We start from the raw sequence: 23,963 nt of genomic DNA on the forward strand, positions 1-23,963 counted from the left end.
TAGAGATTTTATTTAAAGAGCGATGTCAGTTTCCTATACAATGGTCAAATAGAAATTTCTTGTTTATAAACTTGGTTGTAAAGAATATTTACGGAAAATAAATTTTAACATCAAGATGAATGCTCATAACTCTTTCCAATTTGTGACCGTCACTTTCCTATTGCATATGCACTCGACTTTCGATAAATAATAATAATTAATATATATAAATATAATAGAATAAAACTTACTAATCAGGCTATCGCTTCATTATTTTCAGTTACGTTATCTCTCTCTTCCGCTTGCTTCAGCGAAAGTCATATTATGGGCCTTTTTCCGCTTTTTCAAGTTTTGCGGAAAACCCCTGATAAGAGCGAAATCTCATTTGCGAAATCCTTGCTGGGTAATTTTTAAAGTTGTTTCTATTTGCTCGCAGGCTATGTCTTTTTAATTATGGCTGTTGTGGTTTTTTATGTATTAGCATATGTAAGTTTTGTGTACTTTACACCGCTTGTGGTACGAGAATATATTAAGTTTGTGCCGATGTATGCAACATTCAGAAGGTATTTAGATGGGCCCACTTTTTATAATACCGATCGGTTTTGAATGGCTTTCTGAATCGACCTTAACTTGTTTGTCCATGTGTCCGTTTGTTCGTCTTATTGCAATTTTTGAGATATGTTGATGAAGTTCATTATCCTGACGGCTTTTGGCTTAAGGACGAACGATTGCAACTGTTCGAATGGGATGACTCTTTCGCCTAAACTCTTCATACAACTCTTTACTTTAAAAATTCGTTAAATGAATGGCTGTCTTAAACGAAGTGGTATATGGTATTTAATGGTGAACAGTGGCACACTATACTGTTTTTACTAGTTTTTAAGTAAATTTACGTTAAATCTGTTGAGTTAGCCAAATTGCTGGCTGCCAAACGTGAAGGAAAGTTGTATTCGCCTTGATATAAGCCCATATTTAAATTGTTTAGTTTGGTTTAATAGAAGACCTCCGCAATACGTTTGCATCCAAATTAAAAGCAAAGCGCTCAGGCAATCGTGGCTTAACTATCAAAATGAACTGAAAGGATGTATCCACTGATCGTTCTGAGTTTGACGAGACAGAAGACGCTCTACACCTACAATATAGCCTGCAACCTATATTAAGTTTGTACGTACATATGTGAGACCACGTCTGTCTGTCCGTCTGATGCCCGGTGATGTTTTTTAAGATATATTTTTTAAGTTTGGTACACGGACATGTTTTGGTCTAAGGACGAACGCTATTGAAAATGCTTCGGCTCGATCCATCACTGGACCACTTCTTATATAACGCGCTGTTTTAACAAACAGTTATGTGGGAAAAAATGAGCTGTTTTTAAAAATTTGACTATATTAGTATTTTAACATTCTATTTGATATGAAAAATTACAATCGCACCACCATTAAACCACTTGCCGTATAAAAGCTCCTACGAACCCCGAATCTTTATATGGAAACAAGACGTAATTTTCAAAATTTCTTGATTAAAACGTGTGCACAATAAAACGTTAATAGAAATAATAATCGTATCGAATTAGGTCTATCTTTTTAATGTTCAAGTTTTGACAGTTTCTCGTAAATGTAATTTGATATAAAATTTGGATCAAGCAGGTATTTTACTTTTCATAAACTGCAAGCACTTCAATGGCGTCCTAAAACCTTCGACAAGTAAATTGAGTTTGTTACATTTGGGCAATGTTACCTCATGTCTCTAGCATTCCCCAGTATAAGTGTTTTCAGGAAAATGATGCCTTGAAATAAAAATAACGCATTAAATGAATGAATGCCTGTATTAAGCGAAATGATGTAGGGTGTCTAATAACAGGCCTTGCTCAACTATAGTATTCCTGCTTGTTTTCAATTTGAAAAATGGCCACGATAGCGAGTAAAGGTAAGTGAAAGAAATGGATAAATGAATCGTGCATTTAATTTTTAAAGTTTAATTTAATTTTTTTTTTTCAAATTCGTGTCAATTAAATCCAACTTCATTTAACTGCATTGAATTGAATTGAATTGAGATGCAATTCAATGCAATGTAATTCAACTTCATTTAAATAAATTTCACTCATAATACCACTATTACTATTTTCAATTCTCTTCAGGTATCAGATTTGCTTATAACAGACCAAATAAGTAGTAATAGCCACGAAGGAAAAATCGACGTGTACACTGACTTTTGATTCTAAAGGCATCATATTCTTCATCACTGTAGAGAGTTCATTTAAGAATTTCTACCTGTTTGCCCGGTCGATAGACTATCGATGCAAAACACCTCATAAAATGGGACAGAGAACTAAAACTTGACATACACATTCATAACTTACAAGCATAAGTCCAGTATCAAAATAAGCGCAAATCAATCAGACTGGGACTAGGAAATGAATTGTAGAAAAAAATCAAAATAAGGATATTACACTAATGAAGAAGAAAAAAAAAAATTAACTGGTCGATGCAACTTTTTTCGATAAAGTACTTAATATTAAACCGTTAAGCCCTCTTGTCAAAAAATTCAGGCTCATTAAACTAAAGTCCTGCTTAGGTCTTGGCCGAGGAAATTATTCTATTTATGAAAGATTACCTTGTTTTTTCGCTGGCGCCCGAGAATCGATTACCATTTTTTTTTTTTTTTTTTTTTTTTGTAAATTACTAACGTCTTAGACTGTTTTATAGAATAAATAAATAATTGATTGAGTTCTCATGCAATTTGAGTGCGTGTGCGTATGATGCATATTTTTCTGGTAATTTAATAATACTTTCCCACAGCCAATTTATTTATGTTTTCGAATATAAATAAGAGATAAATAATTATTAAACAATGTTCAGAATAATGATATCATTCATATTAGGTTTAATGTTCATAAAATAAACAACAACTAAATATAAATAACTAGATAAAGGAATTCTGAAACAGTAAAAGGAGAAAACCTGAGATAATTTTGTAAACTTAGCCCTTGTCTCTGTAACTACCCTGCTCGTTGTTGTACATTTGCAATAGCATTCAATAGAATTTAAGATATGCGAAAACTGTGAGAACGGGCGTAACAAGGATTGGTTATAGAAAGAGCATGGATAAATAAAATTAGTTCGAAGACGGGAAAAGGAAGCCACTTTTTCAAAGAGATTTTCGGATGCCCAATATGTGTTGTATACGTGGAGAAAAGTAGGATTTTTTTTTTTTTTTTCTTAATTATGAAAATTTTTACAAATTGTTGTTAAATTTCAAATTAATTCAAGGAGACTTTTAAAATTTTATTCATAGTTGTGTTGAATGTGTTTATTGGCAAGTTACATTCAATAAAATAATGTTTGTTTAGCTGCCTATAACGAACATAAGCAGTCACGCAAAATTGACGACCAAACACCCTACACCAATTCGCCTAGTACAATTATTCGCTTACTGAGTTGTTGTATTGTTCTCATGCGAAGGCTTACTTTTCATGATAGCTCGAAGATTGGAGAATGCCCAAAACATCACCAGGCGTGATCCAAAATTCGCAAAATTTTCATTATAAACTTTACATATGTCCGAATATCTCAAATAGATCTATCTGATCCAAATTCTCTATTCTTAATTTTTTTTTTTTTTCGGTTAAATTTTTATCATAAGACATTAAAAATTTAACCTTTTACTTACTATTCATGAGAATTCTTGTCTAAGAAATAATAACCCCAGGTGATTCAAACTTGGTTCACGTAATTGTTAGGTCAAATTAGTATCGTGAACGTATTTTCGTCATAAAACACTTACAATTAGACCTTTTTGGCATATAAAGGTTTACATTTACTGGAACCTTTATATCCGATGGTTTCCGAAACATACATCCACACAGTCCAAATTCGGTGAGTTTGATTTCTTTGTCAATTTGCTAATGTGAACCAGTTTTATACAAGACGTTGATCAAAATTAATTCAAGTACGTAATATTTTTCATGCCTCACTTATACGGCATAAGTTATTTGAGTAATGAAAGCTTTTTTTTATTTTTTTTTTGTTTGTCAGACCTTGGACAACATAACATATTTTAGATGAATTTTTCTCTAGAATCCGATCTTTTACACGTGTATCCCGAAATGTTCTCAAGGACATTTAATTGATATATCTCATATAGTGTTAGCGTGCGTGTGTGTGTGTGTGTGTGTGTGTGTGTGTGCCTGCTTGCAGAGTTTCGTATTAGTTTTCATTTGTGCAATTTTATATATTTATACATATGTACATAATATTTTTTACGTTATTAATGTTTGTATAGTCGTTTGTTTCAATTGTTGTCGTTGTCCTTGTCGTTGTCGTTGTCGTTGTCGTTATTTTGTTGCTGTCGTATCGTTTTACACTTTATTTATTTGTGCGTCTGTTTATTATTTTGCATTGACGATATGATGACGTTTCAGTAAAAAGAAAACACAATTTGACGGCAATAAACGACTTTGACAATGAAATAAACTGTGCAAGTCAGTTAGTTAGTTACTCAGTTAGCGTTAGCATATCAGTCATTCGTTCTTTCAATTGTCATTTTTATTAGTTAGTGCTCGAACTAGAGAAAATAGAAAGCATGTAAACATGCACAAATAAGCACGCGCGTATATATTAGATATATATATATATATATATATATATATTTATTTATTTATTTATATATATTGAATATACGTATATGTATATATGTATGAAAACGACATTTGTAACACGTTATGAAATAGCTTATATTATACACATATACATGTAGTGTCGGAGAGAAGACTTTGAAAATTGTGAAAATATTACAAAAAGCTTACTCGCGCTTTGACCAAAGATAGTTCAAAGTTGAAATTACTATAAATAGTTTGAGTAGAATGTTTTCTATTTATTTATGCATTTATTTATTATTTTTTCTTTCTTTCCAATATTTCATATTCTTTACTATTATTCTCTTAATTAAGCAAATATTAACGTAATTAACACTGGCAACTGACAAACTTATACACTTAAATCTTATCACCCCTTTACCAATATTACAGCGTGCAGTAGTGTAGACATAACAAAAAAAAAAAACAAAAAAAAAAAAAGAAGAAAATATTTAAAAAGGAAAAAGAAAAACAATTCTTGCCTTCTTGTTGTGGTTGTTTATTGTTGATATTACATAATATATATATATTTATATTTTTTTTTTTTTCCATTCTTTTTTTATTTTCTCTATTACTTTTTATTTAATTTACGCTTTTCTTTTTATAGCATAACAAATATTTCATTGCACTTAAGCGAATTACAGTGCTGAGCTATTTAGCAAACGCCATTCAATAACGCAAACGCGGAAATTTCATTCCCATTATCAATAATAACCATCAACTTTGCTAATCAAAATTTTATGCTTATATTGTGCATAAAGAATAAAAATTTATTAAAAACAATTTTAGCTATGGGAGATAGTTATTTACGGCAACGAAATCACTGAACGAAATTAATCGAAATTAATTCTTCTCTTCTCAATATCCTTTCGATGCATTCTCCGATGCAGAGGTTTTTCATTTATGTCAATTATACGCAAGATAATTACTTCAAATGATGGTTTGAAGAGTTTTGCTGTTAAGGTGCTTCACATTGCCCCCACTACTGCTACTACCATGACTACTAATTCGATGTGGAGCCTTGCATAATTTAGTTATATATGTCCGTCCGTCTGAGCGGGTGCGGTTCACATTGTCCAGATAGTAAAAATTAGAATAACAGTTTGAAATTTAGGACAAACATTGCGGCAGTTCAGATAAACAGACTTGTAATGACAATGATCCGATACGGTCAAAGGACACGCCTACACTACAATAAAAATTGTGCAAGAATCTGTTTCAAAACATCAAAAATTGGTCTTATTGCCTATTACTTATGAACTATAATATATATAAAGATAAAAATTTGAAATCAATATTTCAAAGATGTTCTTACAGTAGATGCAAAAAGCAGAAATATCGGCTAAAACGCCAGCTGAACCTTGTAGAATATCGAGGTCTCATTTTATTCGGTATTTTTTTTGTTTTTTTTTTTTTTTTTTGAAATATAAAGATGAAGATTATAAAAGATTTGTCCACAGTTTAATGTAATTATTTTACTCTGAGAAATTGAAATTAAAATCTGACGAAAAAGCTCCCGCCGCCAAGTGTGCTCATGTGTAAAGTTAAAAGATTCATTTAGAAAATGAAAAAAAAAATTCAACATAGAACTGCATGCGCATCAAACTTGGTGGACCCCTCACCCAAGCATCAGAGACCCCACCAAGTATATTCTTGATCAGCATCAAATTAATTTAAGCATGACCGTCTGCACATCCGTCCGTGTATGTAATGTCTGTTGTAAACATTCTCCGAGGGAGAACGCCTCTGTTTTTCAAAGGGAATGAAAAATTGATTTTTTACTCATCACTCATAAACTGTAGTAAATAAATCTACAAAAATTTGAACGCATATTCTATTGGCAATCCTGTTATATTTGTGCGCAAAAACGGTAAAAATTGACTACGCCTATTCGATATTATAATGTACCAAAATTTGATTGTTATTTCAAAACTTTTATAACGCGCAGAAACAAGCTTCAAAAACCCCATAAAGTATACAAATTCTTGACCAGTTACAACCCTTGAATGCACCTAAACATGTCCGTCTGTTCCACTCTCTGTAGTATTTCTGCTAAAGAAAATTTGCAAAAGAATTTAGAATTAGCCCTAACTTTTCGAAGGTCCCGCCTACAACGCCCACATGCCTCAGCGACAAAAACTTTTCTTTTGAAAATAGAAGAAATCAACTGCACCCGCTATTAGAAAGCATGAGAATTTTGTTCTTTTACTTCTTTTCTCTTTTTTTTGAGGGTAAACGGTGATGTGTATAAACGATTCAGTCCCGATCGAATTTAATTTTTTTACTTGTTTTTAATTAATAATGTAATCGACATATATCAGACGTAAGTAAAGTTCACTCGAGATTTTGAATTTCTTCACAATTTTAATTACCGAAATTCTCAAAGTAGAGTATTGAAGTTTAGCATATAGATTTTCAATTAGGTAGTGGGCGTGATTGTTGGCTATGCATAAACTCTCTCTAGTATAATATATTTGTTGGATATATTTTACGAATATATGTAAGAATAAGCTCTAAATTTAAGACTGGATTTGTGCTCCAATCGCCCGCGTCCTTGCTTAACCATAATTCGACTCTGAAATTATAGTTAAGTCTTTAAGACTCATTTGCCCTTTCATCTTAGCTATGTACTCTTGAAAGGTATGCAATGTGTATGTATGTGTTTTATATTTATATGTTAGTTTGTTTGGATAAATCAATTAAATCAAATTATATATAACTTTGCCTGCTACATACGAGATTCCCATCAAACTGTCAGCCTTATTTCATTTTCATATGCAACAAATCCTCGATGAATTTTGTGATAAACACAACATGCGCCAATAAGTAAATTTTGTCTTATCTTTCGAATGTATTTTTTACACATGTAGATTGCTTGGAAAAATTAATCATATTTATTCAAAGCCATTAATTATTCCCATGGTTGTCATAACATCCTGTTACAAAAATCCGTGATCCCATTAGTAGTAGTAAAGCGAAGATTTACCAAAGAGCAAAGTATGCTCTTATGTATGTCCGAGTATTTTATGTTTTTCCATCCACCATAGCATCGCTTGGACTGGTTGATATGTAAGTAAGATCAAGAAGATTATTTCAGAAATCCTATAAAAACGCCCTTAATTCTTGGTCAGAGAAAGAGACCAATACGATTTATGTTGACTCAGATGTTTACTAATATCGCATTGAATCTTAGTTTAGAGATGCGGTTCCGATTGTATTTTATATGCAATTTTTATTTTACTGATTTCATGTACTAACTGATCCGTATTTATAAGATTTCAAAAATTGAAACAAACAATTTTTGTTTCTTAAATGAGATATGTTATAACATATTTTTTGCTGAACGGAATACTGAATGAGAGTGATGTGTAACATTATAGATCCTGTAAAAATCAAGTCATGCATATAATCGATCATACGAACAGTAACGTACACGTTTCCCCTTGAATTCATGTCACGAGCTATATTCCAACAATTTAAAGCACTAAAGAATTTTTACTGTTGTAGCATGATTTAGATTTTATGTTTAAAGAAAAAGAAATAAAAAACCATTAATTTCAAATAATATTTAATTGTATTTCCATAGTATAAACAATAGACTAAGACCGTTTACAAAGGCGAAAACTACGTTCAAGTAATGCATAAATAATTTACACGAAACGACTAATTTTTAAACTTATGACGGTTAGTGAACAAAATATTCCTTTCATGGTTAACATATATATATATATATATTATTCGAAAAGTGATTGAAAAATGCTGGATTTTCAACTGCGTTCGTCGTGGGGCCAAAAGTGTGTTGGCAGTGTACCAAACTTCATTAGAGAACCTCAAAGGCTGGCGTCTGTAAGTTGAACACAAGAAAACGAAACGGAACGACGACGGACACACTTAAATCAAATTAGAAAGTGATTCGGGTTGTTGCATACATCCGCGCAAATTTGATGTACCCTTGTACATTCACAGCCATATAGTCGCTTATGTGAAATTCTTTAAACTTTCAAGACCAACGGCCTAAAAATATTAATTTTTTTTTCTCTTTTAATATGGCCAATCACTCAGGGCATGTCTTCTATTTATATAGTGCGGTTACGATGAGATAGAATTGAGGAAAGAGAACGACGTAGGAAGTGTGCCTCCAACAGGTAAGACTAATGCGTTCACTGCCGCATTTGAAATTTAAACCTGCGAGCACTGAGTTCGTAATCGTCATTCTTACCTACTCGACTACTTATGCGAATTGCTTAAGCTGTAACGACAAATCTCCATAAACTTCATCTATGGCAGCAACTTAGTTTCGGATCTATTCTTTACGGTATAGTGACGTTTACACCAACATGAGCAGAGGGATAGTGGTCGCTAAACATTATCACATCTACTCATTATGAGTCCGTAACGGATGCTTCACATACGCATGTAGCCGTATTTCGATTACATTTGCGTGAATTTCTCACAATAAATTAGAAAGAAAGCTGTGGCCTATTCGCGTTACTACTTGCTTCTTCTATACTTACTATCTGGAATTAATGCATACAAACTGTAAAGTATGGTTTTTTTTTTGTTAGCTTTGAGGCTGTAAAGCTTATTTATTTTAACTTTCGGGAGGTCGCTCTCATTTTTGTCAAGTTTGTCTGTGGCATCACACAGTATCAACTTTGAATTTGTAGGCTTGAAGGTTCAAGTAGCAAAACCACATACGGAAGCAACAGACTGGAGAACCTGGCTAGATCGTCGTCTCACAATCGGATGTAATCAAAAACATAACATCTTACCTCAACTCAACTTTTTAACTATTAAAAAACGATGTACATATCGATGTATAAAAATTGAGAGCAAAAAGAATCTGAGGCAAATATTCGAGTTTGCTTAGAAGGCAAAACCAAAGATCGTACATTACTAAAGAGACCGTCTAAATGCAATTAATATACGATATTTGAGATAACATGCTTATACTTTATATCTGCTGACGTCTTTTAATCGCTACTTTATTTATCATATATATATTAATCCTATATAATCGTGGGCAGACTCTTAAGATGGCTTTGATATCTAACTTATGGAGATTAATAAGGACATTTTCGCGTCAAATTTGATCCTATCATTAAGGCTTGGACATCGCGTTCAAAGTAATTTTTGAACGTGTCGCTCATTACATGCGCAACTTTTAAGTTATTTAGCTAATTTTTCAATTTAACCGAACGGTTGCTACAAAATAGAATTCAAGAAGCCAAAGTCTAAAATTGTCTTATTGTCTTATTGTCCAGTCAACTTTCATTTGTATTTAGAGAACAAAGGAAAAGATAAATCATTTAAAAATGTATATATATTTGTTATTTAACTCGTTCGCGTCAGTTCGAAATTCATTATGTGCAGTGATTCAGGGATACAGTGAATAATGACAATAGAACGACAGCAGCCGCATCCTCCGGTGCGCGGTAAACGCAGATTACGCATCCCGAATTTAAGTTCGCTTTAGACTGGTGCGTTATCACTGCATATGCGGTAGCGGCTCGCGAATGTGTTAAGATACTTTAAATTATAAATGCATGTTGAACTATTTGTAGTTGATCGCAGAACGGATTAGTCTATCTTAAATTTACATGTTCAGCCCGCAATTGACATGAAAAATTTGCTATAAAAGAGCAGGCAAATAGTCGAGATGATAAGGCGCTCACTCGTAACACTAAAACGGTTATGCTTATAAGCAACAACAATAATAACAAAAACAACAACTTACAACAATAAGTATACACGGAGTGGATGATGCTATAACACATTACCGCAGATTGTTCGATTGTTGTGCGTGCATGTATACCGTGCTTCAGTCTTTTATAAAGGATTTCGTTTATATAAAGCGTTTTATAAAAGTCAGTTAAACGATTAATTGGTTACAAAAGCAACCGTTATTTAATATATGATTATCGAAAGCAGTTAAATGCAACAATAATCCTTTAATATGAAAAAGTTTATTTTTCATACAGAACGTGAAATATTTAACATTAAAACAAAAAAGAATGAACATATATTTAAATTCGTTTGATGAATGATAGCAGAAAAGTAAAATCTTTTTCGTTTTTCCCCTTAATTAGTTTTAATATTCATTTCTATGGATATTTTTATACATTTTGATTAATCATTATTATTGCCTTTTCCTTTTTTTTTTTTTATTTTATTACAATAGTTTTCCCCTTTTATGGCTAAATTCATTGTGTAGTGCGGCGCGCTCTAAATTAAAGTTGATTAACAACTGTTTCCACAACTATTAAAATTTATTTAAATTATTTCCATTTTTAATCATTTTTACGATATTTTTACACTTTATTGTTTTTCTCTTTTTATTTTTATTTATTTATTTTGTTTCTTTTTTTTTTTTCTTTTGCAATTACTTCTGTGTTCTATTGATAATGAGATTATTGCACTTTCAAGCGAATTTGAAAATTAAGCTTTTTGTTGTTATCGTTTTTTTTTTTTGTATAAATGCTAAAAAACAAAAAAATTCATAAAAACTTTTTTTCTGTTACATTATTTAAACACACATAAAAGGCGTTGTAATATGAGTTGCTGTCAGGGTAATGTTATATATATATATGTAATGGTATATATATATATATATGTATATATATATATATATATATTTATTATTATTATTATATTTTGTTTTTTGGTTTTTTATTAATAGGATTTTGTAATAAATGACGTTTCACCTTCTGCTATAATACGTAGGGTGCGATCAAATATACGTACGACCGAGTATTGCAAGTTAAGAAAACTTCTGGTATATGACGTTAGCTAGCAACAGTGAAGAAAATAGTCAGGAAGAAAACTGAAACAAAAAATTTAAAAAAAAAAAAGTTTTGTCACATTTCGGAAATGGTTCACGGATTTCAGACGGTCGCGCTAAATTGCCAAATCATACTAAACTTAACAATTAAGCTAAACGGACAATATTTTCTATTCTAAGCTTTGCTGACTTTTCACTTTGTGCTCACTGAAAACTTAGAAAAGTTAGGGATGGTGAGAAAGTTTACTCAGCGCTTATAATGATTTCTAAATAGTAAGTAATTATAAGCGAGCCCCATACGCTTGTTATAGCTAACGCGCCACAGCTATTACGTGGTCACCTCCACCATAAGTCACACATACGCGGGTGATCTGTATCTTTATTCTCTTTCGTAAAAACTCTCAGTTCTACACGTTTACTACTGAACTTGTCGTATGCACTTACCTGCTTTCATAACGAAAAGATTTTTTTCTCTGTGTTTGTGTAATAGTTTAGCTTTTGCTTTGCATATTCATTGCATTTCTTTTTTCCAGAGTTACCCGGTTTCATTCGGCATTCAAATAAGAGACAAGAAGAAACGAAAAAGAGGCATCGAGAGAGTGAGAGAATCAGAGTAAGATGGATGAGGGAGAAGGTGAAGGAGAAGGAGAGAGATGTTCTTCGCCATAGAAAGGGTTGTAAACATGTCGAGTATATTGCATTACACGATTACTTAATAGCAAAATCAATCATTGGCTTAGTATTGGTTCTTACTCAAGCTTTGCTTTTGCTTCTGTTCCCCAATCCCCGTCAGCAGTTAATATGCTTACATTTTCTTGTTTAAACGACACTTAATAGACACATTGTACTATTTGGCGAGATTGGTTCAAAAAAAATTTTTACTTTAAGTTCGTATCTTAAAAAAAAACTCATTACCTTCAACATCTTCGCGCTTGTCTGTGGATGAATCTTTTGCGATATCTTAGCGATATGAAAAGGAGACACTTACACTCTTAATCTTTACTAGTAGTGTGGATCTCTTTGCATACTTGTTTCGAGGACTGCATGTTAAGCATGTCCGTCTGTCCTTATATGTAATGCCTATGTTAAATATTCTCGTTCGGTTGCAAAACAGAAGATATCGGCTAAAGATTTGACAAAACCATTGGAAATTATTGCATGTAGTTGGATATTGAACCCGAGTCTAACCGGTTAAAAGATACGGACTTACGGTACAAGATAAACTCAGAACACGGCCGCTTTATTTCTCATTGCTCATAAACTATAACCGCTATATTCAATTGTTGATCCTATAGGGCCAGTACAAAAAAAAAACAAGCAACGCTCAACTCATATTATAAAACTGTCAAAATTTTCCTTTCGCTTTTGCTTTCTTTTCTTTTTTTTTTTAGGCAGAAAGTGGTGGATATAAAAGATTGGGCCAAAAGCAAATACAGTTTTCTTATCTGCTTAACATTTTCTTATTTTTCTTTCTTCACAGTTGTTTAGAAATGAAATAGAAATCTTTTACAACATTTTTGTTGGAAATTTTCTCAACTAGAGAATGCTGCGAACTAAGACCTAATAAAACACGGATAAATGACTTTTATATTAAAAGGTTTGACTTTTTATATTAAAAGGATTTTCTACTATAAGTTAATAGCTCGAAGACGATGTAATTTGGTTACTGTAAGGGTTCTAGTAATAGGTAAGCGTAAAATGTTCCCTGAAACGAAAGCAAAAACCACTTTTTGATTTTTATTGGCGTGACCAGTCGTTCAATGGATTTTAGAAAATACTTATTGATCTGCATTGTTTCCCACCGATTATTAGTAAGTGAAATATCACAGATGCACTAATTTTATTAATAGTAAATATAAAATATAAATATGTGCGAAAAATTATAAATATATTTACATTTAAAAAGCGATAGGGAATTTATTACATATAAAATGTTCACGTTTTCTGAGTCTCTTTCTTAAACAGCTTCAGAAACTAAGGTTTACACCGCTCACCGAAGGATAAGGGGTTTAGTCATCTTGTCAGAACGTTTGTAATGCCCAGAAGGAAGTTTCATATACCCCACAAAATGTATATACTGCATGTACGTCTGTCCGTCTGTCCATGTATATAATGTCGGCTGTAAAAATTCTCTCGGCCGCACAAATTACGCTGTCAAGTTCAAATTTAGTAGAAAAATTGGAAGCTCTTGCATGGAGGTTCGTATTGAGAATGGCCCAAATCGGTGGCAGAACACGTCTACAATACCACTAAACTGAGAACACCTCTGTCTTTCAAAAGGAATAAAAAAATTTGTTTTTTGCTCATTACATCCAAAACCACAACAGATAAATCAGTAAAAATGCTCAACGTATATCCTACGAGCGTAAAAAAATGGAAAAATCGGTCACGCCTACTCAAAACTCTTTTTTACTGTTGGAGCTTGAAAAGCTCCATAAAGTATATAAATTCAGTTTTTATTGGAATGCGCCAGTTTTAAATTTGGAATGCGCCGTCTGGTTGCCTGTCTATCTGTACGTCTGACCAAATGTAGAGTATCTATGGTAAACATTCTCGCTTTCGCGAAATCGAAAATATCGCCTGAAAATTTGTAAAAGAACTTGAAAATGACCCAAACTTTTCAAAAAAAGCGCCTACAACGCCCATACGCCTATACAACAAAAACAGTGAACCTATTTGCATTCCCTCTCTCTCCCTCGTTACTCATAAGCTGCAAAAACTATTCTACAAAAATAGAACAACGCTGGTGGGTATAAAAAATTCCGTTACAACCGAATATCATTTTTTTACTTGTCTTTTCTGTATCGTTCGCAAACAAAATTTTTCCAAATTGCTCTGATGATTGATTCCGTGCATCTATGCAGGTTAGACCGACTGAACGGCTGGGTGATTTTCTTTTATTTAAAGTTTAAGTTACGTTCCCATGGAGCTTTCTTCTTAACGAAAATTAACAAAGCGTGCGCTTCTGAATAAAACACTTTCCTTTCTTAAAAAAAAAAAAGAAAGGCTCTGAACGATTTCTTCTCCAAACACAAGTTATTTCTTTCAGCCTCTGTAAGACGACACAATTAAAATCACGAAGTAAATCTAGCTCTGTAGTACAGTATGTAGTAAAAATTTCTAATGACGCAAGGAAAGTAACGCAGATTGTCTAACCGGAATAAAAAGGTTTTTGAGTAGCCATTAGCAAATTGACAGAATACCCGATAGAATGAAGGCTTCTTAATATACGACAAAAAAAAATGCGATATTTGACAGAATATTTTTATGGAATTTGTGAACATTTCATCGATTCTTGTATAGAGCAAGTATATATGCAATAATTGCGCATACTGCAATTTGTGGAGGTATGTTGTTCTTAAATCGCTATTGTAAATTGACATAAAAATGTCAATTAAGAAAATAGCAAATTCATTTAAACAAAAAAAAACTTCAAGTTGTAAAGTAAAAAATTTTAAACTTGATTTTGCAGGAGAATAGAAACCAATTTGAGGCAGAAGAGTCGTAGCAATTATAATAGACACACATACAAATTGTAAGACAAGAGTACTGTAAATTCATTACACTATTCAGGTTGATTTAAAATGTGTGCGCGACCCATTGCTCAACAAGGACGTAAGATGACATACAACTGAAGGATATCTATCATTTAGTTACTCACTAATTTATTCATCTCTAGCTTCAAGTCTACATTCAGCCATATTAACTAACACTGTTAAGGCTAAATGAACTGAAATTACTCTATTATAGAGAAGATCATCAAAGCAAAGTAACGTTAATAGAATTCAGTTTTTTAAAGTAGACAAATTGTGCTTAGAATATTTTGAGGCTAAGTCTAAGTGTTAAAACTATGACATTATAAAGTGAAAGTTCTTTATTCGCGGGGTATATGTGCCGCGAATACAGAAACCGGGAATACGGAATGGTAATTGGATACCTATTGGAATCCTTTTATTATTATGAATGCACTTATTAGATCCGCGAATATAGGAATTTTTTTAATTTGTTTTAATCCACGAATAGCGAAAACGCGAAAAAAGGAAGCGCGAATAAACAGCTTTAACTGTATATCAAAGAATATCAGTCGGAAATGCAAGTAGACACTAAACAATATTATAGGCATTAAAGCATTAAAGGCGTAGTCTATGTAGCTATAATATATAGAACTTATAAGGTATGGTTTACCGGACTTTGTAACAACGAAATGTGTCCAAAATTCGTTACATTCCGAGCATTATTTGATCACTTGTATCTGCTTGAGTTTATTTGAAAAGCAAACACGCTCACGTCAATAGTGGCGGGATCTATACGTCACTCTAAATAGATCAGAGAATATTAGGTTTCGCGATGATGTCTTTGTTAATCCTCTTCCCCGATGAATTTTTTACTAATTCGAATCCTCTAACTAAGGCGCTTTTATTTCATCAGGTTGATTGATTCGATAAGTAGTTGCTTTTTATATAAAATTATCTTATCAGACATGTCATTTTCATAAAAATGTATCTAACTGGACTGCTAATATGCACCCTCATCTTCGTTCTTATACCATAAACATTTGACAAGTCTATTATGATCGCTGAGATCGTATCTCCCAATTTACACACTCCATGTATTAAAGAGTCTATTATTGCCGGCTATACGATTTTTATATATTTATTAATTCGAACATAATTATGTACAAAGAGAAGAGGGCCGGCCTTGTTAGTGCAATATAGATTACAATAGATCCCAAATTATTAGAGACGGACTATACGTTATTTGCAAGTATTGCAGAGTCAAAAGCTGGCAAAAAAAGACTTGCGTTTACCATGTTATAATATATATGTATAGAAATACCTGCGCAATGATAATACAATTTACGGAATTGTCGAAACGCATTTTGATGAGTTTGCCCCCCTTGCTTATAGTCATGAATATTCATCTCGTTCGTTAACTTTTCGAAAAACTTTTTGGCATAACTATAGCTAAGCATTCATTTATTTGCGTATGAAGGCGTATTTCGTAATAAGCTTGCTTCACCATAACATATCTAAATCATAAAAATGCTGAAAAAACGAAAAGAATTCAAAAAAACTTAACCGAACGGATGATGCTTAGACATCTGTACATATATAATAGATTTTGGGATGTTGAAGCCTATTTTACAATTCTAATAAGCGACACAGTTTCTCATAACCATTATCGATGAGTATATTATGCTACTTATATCGTTTACTTCAATGACATGTACGCTTACCATTTTTCCTATTTTTATGGCTAATTGTCTATCCTTCTAAGATCATGTAGTGGTGGAGAGAAGACGAGGAGCATAAACCATTAGAGTGGAGGCCGAATTCTATTAAGCCATTTGATATAGAACGATCTTCATTTAACGAAAAGGAAGAAGCTAATCAAAATTTTATCACATCTATATAGATCTAAATATATATATATATATATATAGATCTATTTATATATATATATATATTATTATTATAATTTAACAAATGTTTCGCTTTGTTTATGTCGATGATCGTACTATAACACAGATGGATTCGTAGCAAACGACGAAAAAGGTGCAACCGGTTCAATATAACATCTTCAAAGGAGCTTGTATAAGGCAGAAAATTAGCTTTTACAAAATTTTTTTTATATCTCTTTCGCAAGACGGCTATAGAAATTTTAGTCATGACTTTTATAGAAAATTATTTGAAACATAATATAACAAGCAAGTTAATCAATCGTTTTGAAATGCAATCGGCCCATATATTGGTATTATCTAAGTGACATGTACAACACGAACTTGTATACTTGTATTATAGGGCAGTCGATTGTACCGAGATATTCATATGCCGATATTGGATGAGATGGCTACGCTTGGAATGATGTATAAAATATTCGGCTCCAGTTAAGCACAAGATTTTTTATCTTGATTTTCTTTTTATTGTTGTTGTTTATCACCTATTCGCTGCATAGGTATTTCTTAGGATTTTGAATAGATTAAACACAATTTATATTTTGCTTTAGCTGCTGTTGCTATTATACGACCTGAACATGTTATCATATTATGTAGACGTGTGTTCCGAATATTCAATAAAAAAATAATCCTCCGCTCAAGCGAATTGGAAATGTATATCGTTTTCTCAAATAGCTTTACTTGCTGTATACATTTGCGTATCAAAATAAAATTTCATTAATGTTATTGTGTTGAGTTTTGTAATTTTTATTGATTTCTTTTCTTTTTAAGACAGTTATGTAAGTGGGTGGTTGCTTGATTATGAAACATTTAGATTTGCTATATCGGAAGCTGGTTTTTTTCCCTCCTCTTTTATTTTATCTTTTTTCCCTGTTTTGCTTCTTTGCGTGAAATGATATATACAGAGATACGTATCACATCATTGAATAAGTCCCCGACCCATTTTGCTGTCTTCTTTTTTTTTGCTTTTTCGTCATTGAAACTCATTCATGATACTACACACAATATTCACTCTTGATTCTTTGTTTCTTTTCAAGATAGGCGATGAATCATTTTTTATTATAGCATTGCTCGTCACAAAATACGGACGCCATAATCTTGCCAGACGACTTTTTCCTTTTTGATCGTTTTGCACGGCTTTCGTCGATTGTTATTGACTGATTGTAAATTTGATTATAAAGGACCCTTATACGTTGTTGCTTCTGATCAAAAGTGAGGGCACGGGGCACCCATATCGTGCAGAGCTTTCTTATGGACAAATGGTCACGCAAAATGATGGACAAATTGATTTTTGATATAGTTAGGATGTCACATATCTCACTCAACTTCGCTTTTCCGTCTTCCAAAACTATTTTTGGGACATTATTCTAGGTTCTTTTGGAACTATTGCGAAATTTGGGTAAACTAGACGTTCAGCATCATCGGTATCCGTACGATAGTATTTACAATTAGTAAGCTACTCATACACAAATCTACCTTTTCGCCAAAAAAAGAAAAGATATAGCATCTTTCAATCTAATCCTGATGGAGCACGTTGTTCTCTCTTATCAAAAAAATCAACGTTTTCAAACTTTTCCACTGCTTTGGAAATTACAAAACAGACGTCAGAATAATAACTGCAATCTGTAATCGAATTGTCAGAGTGTTATTAAATTGGGTAACGTATCGTATGAAAGTTGGCACTATCCTGGAATCATGTGGGTTCGTAAACACCGTTTGCATTATATATACGTCAGACCGGAGATTTATTGAGTGAAGTTTTACACATATAGAATCATATAATAAAACAGTTGCAATATGTCGTTGAAGTTAAATGTTGTATCTCTATATCGTTAAGAAAACGAATTTTTGAAAAAGTGAATAGTAATTAAAGTCTTACTCAGCTTCCAAGAAATCAATCTGCATTTACAATGACCGCTTCATTGCTTAGAACGAAGACGAGCTAGCTACACCTTTTCGATGTAAGTGATAGAAGAGAGACGAGAATTCCCTTCTAAACTAACTTCAAATCTCAAATTGATTATGATAACAGATGCATTACGTGCTATGCGTTCTTCGGTTTCTGAGCAATGTGAAAACACAAATCCATCATCTATTAGCAAGAGTTATTGAAATTTCAAACTTTAGTCCATCATTAGGACATAGTTTTTCATACATTAACCGTCTCTTTTTCATGAGGAAAATATTTCATCAATTCGACATTTTTAATGATTAAAAATCGCAAGCCTAAAGTCACACGTGTTGGTTCGTACTGCCATAACGGAGAGTAATTCGGCATAAGCACATCGTTATATCCTGCGTCACTTGCGATATATAGAGTATATTAAGTTTCCGCGTACGTATCTGTAACAACCAAAAGGACCGAAGACAGGCTGGTCTCTTCTTACAGCAGAAATTTTTACGTTAAGCGATTTAATTTAATTGATCCAGTTATTGGGCTTAGCTACATTTTCAGGAAAAATAGGAAATCTCCCAGTCATCATTTAAGTCTTGCTATTAGAGTACGTTTTGCGTAATGCTATTTATTGTTTGTCCAACTTGTACCCCACCGAGCTAGATGAATGCTAATATATTACACTTATAGTTGTTAAATATTATTATTATTATTATTTTTTTTTTTTTTTTCATTATTAATAGCATTTTTTATATATGGCATAAGTGCTCTGCAGTATTCTACAAATTAACAGCAAAATTGTTCAACCATATTTGAAACGATGAAAAGTAACTTAGTAACGGAGCCGAAAGATTCCTAAAACGTCGTCCTATTTGACGGCTGCGTCTGAAATAATACTATGACACAACAAAAAAATTGATATTGTTTGCAGAATCGCGTACTCATGCTCCTAAAATTAATTAACAACGTCGGCGCTTTTTTTTTTTTTTTTTTTAAACATGTCCCCTATTCATATAACATGGCGACGGTCAAATCGAAGTGAGGAAAAAGACAGGGTTAGACGCAGCCTAGCAATTGCCTCTGCTCTACTTCATTAGGCATTCCGGGAATCATGATATCCATTAGTAAATGAAACACTCGTTAATTTTGATTAATATTTTAATAAAATTTATTTGAAATAAAGTAAAAAATTTGTTTATTTATTTATTTCTGTTTTTTTTTTTTTCTTTTTTTTTTTGTAAGAAACCGTTTCTATTTGTGTTTAAATTTGTTACATTTTGTTTTTTAAATTAAAATTCTTAATAATTTACAATTAATTATTAAATAATAATAATATGTAATATCTTATTTACTTTCAAATGATTAACAAAAAAAGGGAAGGAGAAAAAAAACAGTTCAATCTAAAAAATAACTTAAAATATTATTCACAGCTCTTTAAAATTTTTATAAAAAAATAAATGAAAAAAAAAAAAACCGAGAGAGCTTCTCAACGATTTGGAGCTTTTCTCTACCCATCACCTTTCATATACTTTGCAGGTACATATATATTTTTAAAAGTACCATTCCCTTGATCCGTTCGAGAGTCTGGATTTAATTTTGATTACCGCGATTTCAAGTAATCAACCGAACCGAGTTTTATATATTCAAACATAGGCAGGCATATTGCTTATGCTCAGCAACAAGCAAGTCTGAATTCAAAGGTTCAAACGGGCAGGAAAATTGCGTAAGCTTTTGAAATTTTGCGTCATGATAGTTTACCTGGTGACAGGTTCATTTTTATAACGGGATATTAAATTAAGAAAACTAAGTTGGATAGGATTCCGGCTGATTTTTGTCCTTTTCCCAAAACTTACGTTAAATTGTCAACTCGTGGAATACAGTTCGACTCGCGTTTTAGTGCTAAAATATAATATCGTAAAGAAAGTCAAAAAAATAATAAAAAAAAAACAAACAAAATGTGGTCTGGAATATGTGTCTTGACTTGAACAACTCCCGCTATTTCTTTTTCGATAGGAAGAACTATCTCGTTGGTATTTTTAAGTAAAGTCCTCGGTGGTTACACTCAAGAGATTCTGTAAGAGATTCTATGCCTTTTTTTATTATTATTGTTCGCTTAATAATAATAATAATACAAATAAAGATTGAATTATTTTTATAGGGTCACTCACCCCATTTGAATGCTTTTCTTTCTTTTGTACGTTTGCAATAACGTTTACTCGCAGAAGATAAAAACTAGCGAACTATTTGAAAAAAATTTGCATGAGTCTGTACACCTCATGTGCGCGATAATCATTCGGGTTTATCGAGTTTATTTTCTAATGCGGTTTTTTGAAAGACTCGAGTGTGTTGCATAAAAGTGAAGTTCCATGGAAGGTTCGTTTAGTGAAGAATCTGATATTATTGTACCTTCTTGTCTAATTCTCACAAGTTGTTCGATTGGTTCAATCATTTAGCGGATTAATAGTGAATATGAGACTGATTGCAGTTTCATACTTAAACGTAGAGTTTAGAGTCTAGAGTCGTGCATGGAAGAGCACATAGAAACATAGGAAAATGCTTTGGGCCTATTGATTCGAGAGATTGTAGTTGTAGACATTCCTGTGGCTGCACGTCGACTACGTTAGATGGTGAGTAAATAAAAATTTTTTAATTTTCTTTCCTAGGAAAAGAACAAAAATATTATAAACAATTAATAGTTTTTACATAAATCGTGTTAAAACGTTTAAAGTGAGAGATAAATTATAAGCCAGTTTAGAAGTTTTAAAGGTCAGATGCTATAATTGTTGAGTATGAAAAAAAAAATTAAATAAGTAAATGATTGCATTTTATGATTATTTAAGTTTTATACATAAATAGAGATTTAAACGAGTTTTGTATTTTTTTTTTTTGTTTTTTTTTTTTGTATTATTATGCAATTTGTTTCTAGTTTTGTAACTGCTTTAAAAATTTGTTTTTGTGTTATTTGATTTTGTTCTTATAAATATTATTTTCCGCTTTCTTGAAAGGTTTAACATTTAAGTGATAATGATAATGTTAATTTTACTGTTAATGATAATGATGATGATGTTGTTATTATAAATAAATATCAATAATTGTTTATTTTATTACATTTACTTTATCTGACATTTATAATATGTACTAAAATATGCAGACTTACGACATCTCATATATATTGAATCGGGTTATATGTATATATATATATATATATATATATATATATATATATTTATTTATTTTTATATATATATATATATTTTTTTTTTTTTTCAATTTACTCCTCTTCCTGTTTCTCTTTTATGAATTAAATGTGAAAAAAAGTAAAAATTTTTTTAAATTATTTACAAATTTTAATTTAGTTAAATTTTAAGCTAAGGCTTTTTTTAATTTTCATATAATAAATATTTTTTTTGAAACTTTTCCCTTTCCTTTTATTTTGATTTAATTTAAAGGAGTTCTTTTTTTTTTTTACTTTTAATAAAAAAATTTCAAATAAACTTATTATTATGTAGAAAGTTTTTATGATTTTCGGTTAAGTATGAATCCAATAATAGAAGTAATTCCCGTCAGTTTTTTAAACTTTTTTGATTTAATTTTCAATTTTATAATTAGCTGTTTTTAAGTTTAGTTTTATTAAAAAAAAAATAAAAAAAATAAAAAAAAAGAGTACAGTTTAAGTTATTGTTGTTTAGAGATTGTTTCTTTAATAATTTTTTGGTTAATTTTTTGTTTTTCTTTTCTCTATAGAAGTTAACTATATATGGTTCAGCTACAAGTTGTTGGCCCCTAGATGAGTATAATTAAATGTATACAGTTGGTTGCGTAGATAGAATTTAATGGCTAAGAAAATGAGAATTTTTTCTCGTTTTTTATGGTAAATACAAGTTTTGATTAATATTTTTTTCCTTTTCCTTATTATTATTATTATTATTATTATTATTATTATTATTATTATTAATAATAATAGACTTGAAGTAATCAAAAACCAACAGTAGCTAGCTACAAAAAGAAATGTACACAATAATAACGCGAAAAGTAAAAAGAAAATAAGCAAGATTTTCAAAGAGCGCATAATGGTGTAAATCCCATTTTTATTAAATAATCGAAAAAGTTTTGATCATCCAAAAAGTATAACTTCCAAATTATGTATGTTCCGTAACAATGTGAGCTATAATGAAATTTTGGCCTTTTCTATATTTTCTTAATATTTTTTTTTTGTTTTTTTTCCCTAATGACAAATTGTTACGAACGTAACGCTAGTAGATGCAGTCTTATTGCAGAAGTTTGTTCAAAAAAAATGAATGACTTCATTATTTCCAAATTAGCTAACTACTACTAATAATCCGGAACAATAGATGAATATTACTAAATTAACTCAGACCGTTGTATGAACTTGATGAAATCTCATGCCCCATATGTTTTAAGTAATCGAAATATTTATTAAATGTGCGAAAATGGTAATAACTACGCCTTCCCTCGTATATATTACTCATATCTTAAAAATGTCTATACCGTAAGATGACAAGACGGACGAAATATATTGGTTACAGTGAAATATTTCAGCCAAAAATTGAGATTGAAAAACGCGTTCACTTACATAGACACATATCTTAGGTCCGCAAATACGAGGATATATCGATATAATGAATTCTTTATTTCATTTTCAAAATTGATCCGTTATTTTGCTAGATTTCGTTACGCGTATCGTTCAAAATCTTCTTACGTTTAAGTCAATCATTCAATGGTAAAGGTCTAAGGCTATCAGCCGTATTATGAGTAATATTGCAGAGTGCACACCTTTTGACTTGTTTTTTATTAATATTGGAAATTTATAGGAAATTGGACGCAAAGTCACAACAACTGCAATATAATAATAAGAAAATGCAAAATTTTCTCTTACGACTGACTACTGACCGTTCACGATGTTGGAATTACCGTCATGTTGCTTAAGAAGATTTATACAAAACATATATATAGTGTATATTCTCCAGCGTAACATCGTTAGTGAATAAAACAAGCATTCTTCGCGCCCAGTCGTTGTGTATTCTTGAGGGTTCCGCTGTCGTTAACGTCTGAAAAAATTTGAAAATTTGCATTTACTTTTATATCCTACACTATTTTTTTGGGGGGTTATTTGGTTTGTGTAGATGTATGCAGCACTTAAAAGGACTTGAGATAAATCTGCCTTCTATTAGACCGATTGAATCAGAGCCGCATTGTGAAT

The 23,963-nt window shown here is 31.5% G+C and overlaps 1 protein-coding gene across 2 annotated transcripts in view; it reads right to left on the reverse strand.

Annotated features, from left to right (window-relative positions):
* Positions 1-11,491, reverse strand: part of LOC119632706 (circadian locomoter output cycles protein kaput) — a 46,350-nt gene extending 34,859 nt beyond the window's left edge. The window contains exons 1-2 of one of the 2 annotated variants that reach the window (XM_038025761.1): positions 11,317-11,491; positions 10,350-11,092 (exon numbers count right to left, since the gene is read on the reverse strand). The gene's annotated coding sequence lies outside the window, so the exon portion shown is untranslated. Of the gene's footprint in view, positions 1-10,349; positions 11,197-11,316 lie in introns of those variants that run through there. The other variant, XM_038025760.1, reaches the window with a different exon arrangement.
* Between the last annotated feature and the right edge of the window lie 12,472 nt (positions 11,492-23,963).

This window comes from Glossina fuscipes, unplaced genomic scaffold (genome assembly GCF_014805625.2).
Source record: "Glossina fuscipes isolate IAEA_lab_2018 unplaced genomic scaffold, Yale_Gfus_2 1, whole genome shotgun sequence".
Taxonomy (NCBI): Eukaryota; Metazoa; Arthropoda; class Insecta; order Diptera; family Glossinidae; genus Glossina; species Glossina fuscipes.